Source organism: Bufo bufo, chromosome 2 (genome assembly GCF_905171765.1).
Source record: "Bufo bufo chromosome 2, aBufBuf1.1, whole genome shotgun sequence".
In the NCBI taxonomy this organism is placed as follows: Eukaryota; Metazoa; Chordata; class Amphibia; order Anura; family Bufonidae; genus Bufo; species Bufo bufo.
Window position 1 is genome coordinate 618,577,899 of NC_053390.1, and position 6,715 is coordinate 618,584,613.

The 6,715-nt window shown below is 48.3% G+C and overlaps 1 long non-coding RNA gene across 1 annotated transcript in view; it reads left to right on the top strand.

The window, feature by feature from the left end:
- The window catches only part of LOC120989967, a 37,734-nt gene extending 33,253 nt beyond the window's left edge, over positions 1–4,481 (top strand). The window contains exons 4-5 of the long non-coding RNA XR_005776346.1: positions 125–130; positions 4,471–4,481. This is a non-coding gene — a long non-coding RNA (uncharacterized LOC120989967). The remainder of the gene's footprint in view (positions 1–124; positions 131–4,470) is intronic.
- The last annotated feature ends 2,234 nt before the right edge of the window (positions 4,482–6,715 follow it).

A 6,715-nucleotide genomic window follows, 5' to 3' on the forward strand; every position in this document is an offset into this window, starting at 1 on the left:
CTTTCTTGTGAATGGGCACAACATTTGCTAATTTCCAATCTTCTGGGACGACTCCTGTTGCCAGCGATTGGTTAAATAAATCTGTTAATGGTTTTGCTAGTTCAACGCTGAGCTCTTTTAATAGCTTTGGGTGTATCCCATCAGGCCCCTGTGACTTATTTGTATTAATTTTAGACAGCTGACTTAGAACCTCTTCCTCTGTAAAGACACATGCATCAAAAGATTCATTAGTCTTCTTTCCTAACTTTTTCAGGCCTTGCAGCATCAGCACGTTTGAAATTCCAGGGTTATATACTACTGTCCTATTCAGTTACTGAACTAACACCAGTTTGGGGGAAAAAAAAGATTATTTTGCAGCCTTTGCTGCATATGTCATTGTGAGATACAGCCTTTACATAGTGTGGTTCTATTCAGGTATTTGAAATACCGCCATTTTGTGCTCAAACCTATAATTGAGGCCTAGTGTGTGTCAGGCCGTGTGAGATACACCCTGTATATACAGGGCTTATATTCTTCTATTAATAAAACAGCCATTTTGGGGCAAAATACACAATTGTTGCGCCCTTGCAGCATCAGCACGTTTGAAATCCTAAGGTTATATACTGCTGTCATAGTCAGTTATTAAACTAACACCCGTTTGGGCAAAAAAAAATTAGTTGGCAGCCTTTGCTGCAGATGTCATTGTGAAATACACCCTTTAAATACAGGGCTTCTATTCAGGTATTTGAAATACCGCCATTTGGTGCACAAATATTTAATTGAGGCCTAGTGTGGGTCAGGCCATGTGAGATACACCCTGTATATACAGGGCTTATATTCTTCTATTAATAAAACAGAGATTTTGGGGCAAAATACACAATTGTTGCGCCCTTGCAGCATCAGCACGTTTGAAATTCCAGGGTTATATACTGCTGTCCCATTGAGTTATTAAACTAGCACCCTTTTGGGCAAAAAAAAGTTTATTTTGCAGCCTTTGCTGCATGTCATTGTGAGATACAGCCTTTACATAGTGTGGTTCTATTCAGGTATTTGAAATACCGCCATTTGGTGCACAAATATTTAATTGAGGCCTAGTGTGGGTCAGGCCGTGTGAGATACACCCTGTATATACGGCTTATATTCTTCTATTAATAAAACAACCTTTTGGGGCAAAATACACAATTGTTGCGCCCTTACATCATCAAGACGTTTGAAATTCCTTTTAAATACAGGGGTTTTATTCAGGTATTTGAAATACAGCCATTTTTGGCAAACAAATTTAATTGAGGCCTAGTCTGGTTCAGGGCGTGTGAGATACACCCTTTAAATACAGGGGTTTTATTCAGGTATTTGAAATACAGCCATTTTTGGCAAACAAATTTAATTGAGGCCTAGTCTGGTTCAGGGCGTGTGAGATACACCCTTTAAATACAGGGGTTTTATTCAGGTATTTGAAATACAGCCATTTTTGGCAAACAAATTTAATTGAAGCCTAGTCTGGTTCAGGGCGTGTGAGATACACCCTTTAAATACAGGGGTTTTATTCAGGTATTTGAAATACAGCCATTTTTGGCAAACAAATTTAATTGAGGCCTAGTCTGTTTCAGGGCGTGTGAGATACACCCTGTACATACTGTTGTTCTATTCTACTATTAATTAAACACCCATTTAGGGCAAGATTCTAAATTAGAGAAATATGAGGAAAGCGTCAAATAAGGGATGTGGCCCAGGTCGTGGTGCTGCTGGTGGAGCTCCTGTTGCAGGGAGAGGGCGTGGTCGATCTGTGCCAGCTACACGCACAAGTGAAACCCCTTCCTCAGGTGAGAGTAGGCAACAGAACCTGCAGCGATATTTGGTCAGGCCTAATGCGGCTCTACGAATAATGAGGCCTGAACAAGTACAGGCAATAGTAGATTGGGTTGCTGACAGTGGCTCCAGTTACTTCACATTGTCTCCCACCCAGTCTCATGCTGAAAGACCACAGTTGGCACCTGCAGCCGATGTCCATCAGTCTTCTACCTCACCCCCTTGCAAATCAGCCAAGCAGTCTGAGCCCCAAGTCATGCAGCAGTCTCTTCTGCTTTTTGATGACTCTGTTAGCAGGGTTTCCCAGGGCCATCCACCTAGCCCTGCCCCAGAAGTGGAAGAGATTGAGTGCACCGATGCCCAACCACCTATCTTTCAAGATGAGTACATGGGAGGACCATCGCAGCACGTCTCGGATGATGACGAAACACAGGTGCCAACTGATGGGGCTTTCGAAAGTGAGCAGACTGACAAGGAGGGCAGGGGTGAAGACTGGGTGGAAGATGATGTGGATGACGATGAGGTCCTCGACCCCACATGGAATCAACGTCATGCGAGTGACCTATGTAGTTCGGATGAAGAGGCGGTGGTCGCACAGAGCCACCAGCACAGCAGAAGAGGGAGCAGGGTGCAAAAGCGGAGCGCCCATCCTCTAGACAGTACGCCTGCTACTGCCCACCGCAGCAAAGGACCGAGCACACCAAAGCCAGCTCCAAGGAGTTCCCTGGCGTGGCAGTTCTTCAGACAATGTGCTGATGACAAGACACGAGTGGTTTGCACGCTGTGCAATCAGAGCCCGAAGCGAGGCATAAACGTTCTCAGCCTGAGCACAACCTGCATGACCAGGCATTTAAGTGCAAAGCACGAGCTGCAGTGGAGTAGACACCTCAAAAACCAAGAAAGGTCTCTGGCTCCTCCTGCTTCCTCTTCTGCTGCAGTCTCGGCCTCTTCATCCACCTCTGGAGTGACAGTGGCACCTGCCACCCCGCAAACAGAGGATCTTCCAGCAACACCAACACCTGGGTCACCAAGCATCTCCACAATGTCCCACGGAAGCGTTCAGCTCTCCATCTCCCAAATGCTGGAGAGGAAGAGGAAGTTCCGCCCTACTCACCCGCGATCCCTAGCCCTGAATGCCAGCATTTCTAAATTACTGGCCTTTGAAATGCTGTCATTCCGTCTAGTGGAGACGGACAGTTTTAAAGGCCTTATGGTGAGGCGAGCCATCCCTTCCCTGCACAACCAAGAAGGGGACAAATTCAGATGTGCACTGCACAACGCCATCTGTGGCAAGGTGCACCTGACTACGGATACGTGGACCAGTAAGCACGGTCAGGGACGTTATATCTCCATAACAGCACACTGGGTAAAAGCAGTGGCAGCTAGGCCTGAGGCAGATAACAGTTTGGCGCATGTCCTTCCACCACCGAGGATTTCAGGGCGCTTCAGTTTGCCTCCTGATTCTTCCTCCTCCTACTCTGCTTCTTCATCCGGTCAGCGTAACACCTTCACCACCAACTTCAGCACAGCCAGGGGTAAACGACAGCAGGCAGTTTTAAAACGCATCTGTTTGGGGGACAAACCCCACACCACGCAGGAGCTGTGGATGGGCCTTAAATAACAGACCGATGAGTGATTTGTGCCAGTCAGCCTCAAGCCAGGCCTCGTAGCAGCTCTGGGACTAGCCGGTTTGACGCACATCCCTTGCCTGGCGCATGTGCTAAATTTGGTGGTGCAGATTCCTTAAAAATTACACCGATATGTCAGAGCTGCTGCATAAAGTGCGGGCCGTCTGTGCGCGATTTCGGTGTTTTCACCCTGCTGCTGCTCGCCTGTCAGCGCTGCAGCGTAACTTCTGCCTTACCACTCACCGCCTCATATGCGACGTGCCCACAAGGTGGAACTCCACCTTGCACATGCTGGCTAGACTGTGCGAGCGGCAGTTGGCGATAGTGGAGTTTCAGCTGCAGCACGCATGGGTGAGTCGCTCGGCAGAACAGCACAACTTCACCACCAATGACAGGGCCTCCATGCGAGACCTGTGTTCCTTGTCGCGCTGTTTCGAGTACTCCACCAACATGGCCAGTGCCGATAACGCCGTTCTCAGCGTAACTATCCCACTTCTATGCCTCCTTGAAAAAACGCTGCTGGCGATGATGGAAGAGGATGTGGCACAGGAGGAGGAGGAGGCAGAGGGATCATTTCGTAGGGTTTCCAGCCAGTCATTCCCAGGGTGGGTTCCTGCACCCAAAAACGCCAGGTACACAATTGTCTACCCAGGGCACAGTTCTGGAGGATGATGAGGTGGAGGATGAAGAGGAGGGGATGGAGGAGGAGGAACCATGTTCACAGCAGGGTGGCACCCAGACCAGCTCATGGCCATCACTGGTGTGTGGCTGGGGGAATACAGAGGACACAAACGATATACCTTCCACAGAGGACAGCTTTTCGTTGCCTCTGGGCAGCCTGGCACACATGAGCGATTACATGCTGCAGTGTCTCCGCAACGACCGCCGAGTTGCCCACATTCTAACTTGTGCTGATTACTGGGTGGCCACGCTACTGGATCCCCGTTACAAGGACAACGTACCGTCCTTAATTCCCCCACTGGAGCGTGATCGTAAGATGCGCGAGTAGAAACCGCACGCTGGTAGACGCGCTGCTGGTGGCATTCCCACCTGACAGCGGGGGCACAGTGGAAGGACAAGGTGAAGGCAGAGAACGAGGAAGAGGTCGCCAACGCAGCTGGGGCACCGCCAGCACCTCAGAAGGCAGGGTTAGCATGGTTGAAATGTGGAAAAGCTTTGTCAGCACGCCACAACAACCAGCACCACCAGCTGATATGGAACGTCTTAGCAAGAGGCAGCATTTCAGCAACATGGTGGAGCAGTATGTGTGCACACGCCTACACGTACTGAATGATGGGTCTACCCCCTTCAACTTCTGGGTCTCCAAATTGGGCACATGGCCTGAGCTTGCTCTTTACGCCTTGGAGGTGCTGGCCTGCCCTGCAGCCAGTGTATTATTTGAACGTGTGTTTAGAATGGCAGGGGGCGTCATCACAGACATGCGCAGCCGCCTGTCCACAGCCAATGTGGACAAGCTCACGTTCATTAAAATGAACCAGGCATGGATCCCACGGGACTTGTCTGTACCTTGTGCAGAATAGACATGTATACTGGCAATAACCAGTCATTGTTATACTGCAGCACAATTGCTCATTGTTGTATTTTTGATATTTCACACTCTTTTGGCGTGTACCCTAATTTAAAAAAATAAAATTAAAACCAAAAACCTGTGTTGGCTACCTCTTCCTCCTCCACCACTGCTTCCACCTACACTACTACATCCACCGCCTCCTCAAACTCCTACTTCATATGGAACTCCACCTCATAAATCAAATTTTTTTTTTTTTAATTGTACGTATTTTATTTTATATCATTTCACTACTTTGTCAGTTACATTTTCAGGTGAAATTCACCAATTTTTGGGTATGAAGTGCCACTGCTATACCTACTAGACAGGTTAAAAAAAATTAAAAATTGTCAGTTACATTTTCTGGTGAAATTCACCAATTTTGGGGTGATGTTCCACTGCTATACCTAGTAGACCGAAAAAAAATAATATATAATTTGTGGGTGGGCGGAGCTTGCGCCAGTCAGAGATAGCTGCTTGTTTCTACGCTCCGTTACACAGACCGTCAATAGCACCTGATAACTGCAGCTATCTGCTCAAAAATGGTGAAACCCCAAGTCAGGAGAACACCCGAGCTCTAACAAGACCCAGCTTACTGGGGGTGAAATGGACAAATTAATGAAGAAAGCGGCCTCCTCGTTCGTCGCCCGAGACTCCAAGATGGCGCCCTCTCATCAGCACAAAGCCAGTGAGCCAGACAGATCGGAGGAAGACAGCGACGCTGAAGAGCCGCAAGGTAAAGGGGCCCTTCCCATAACCAGGCACTATTTGAAACAAGCCCTCTGTAAGGCCATGGAGCCGGTGCTGGGCAAAATTGCAGCCTTACGCAAGGACATGAGGCAGGTGGGAGACCGGGTAGAAACCCTTCAAACCCACCAGACGTCGTTCCTGAACCATCAGAGGGCCACTACCAGCTCATTCCAGAAATGCACCATGTACCTTAATGAGCTTCATAACGCCTTGGAGGATCAGGAAAACAGAGGGCACCGCAACAAATTGTGCCTTAGAGGGATCCCAGAATCTGTTGCACCTGGGGATATCCCGGCGGCGGTAAAATCACTCTGTACCTCACTTTTGTGCCCAGATTATGCCCTTGACATTGTTATTGAGAGGGCTCACAGAGCACTGCGCCCTAAACCTAGGCCGGAAGACCCTCCCAGGGACGTGATTTGCAAATTTCTCAACTTTCAAGTAAAAGTGGCAGTCCAAAAAGCTGCTAGGAACCGGCCCTACATACAATACGAGGGAACACAGGTCTCTATATACCAAGACCTGGGCCCTTCCACTCTCAGGAAACGTAGAACCCTGAAACCCCTGACAGAATGGCTACGGGCCAACAGGATCCAATATAAATGGAACTTTCCGTTCGGCCTCTCTTTTTCTCAGGCTGGGCGCAGCTTCAACATCTCAGCCCACTCTGACCTGGAGGATATGTATGACTTTTTACAAATACCACCTTTGAAGATAGACAACTGGGACTTATTCCAAGACCTCGCTGCTCTTCCAGAGGTTCCATATATAGTACCTTTCACACTGCAGCACACTCCTAAAGCCCAAAAAACTGGCAAAAGGGGACGCCAGTTAACTCCAAAGAGACTTGCTCAAGATCCATAGGTCTCTCTCAAACTGGAATTATCTCACTGCTATTCGCTTCCTGTGAACTTTTCTTCAGAATACCATTAATACTCCGGATCCGTTGATCACCAACACACCAGCATATTCCACCAATGCAGAA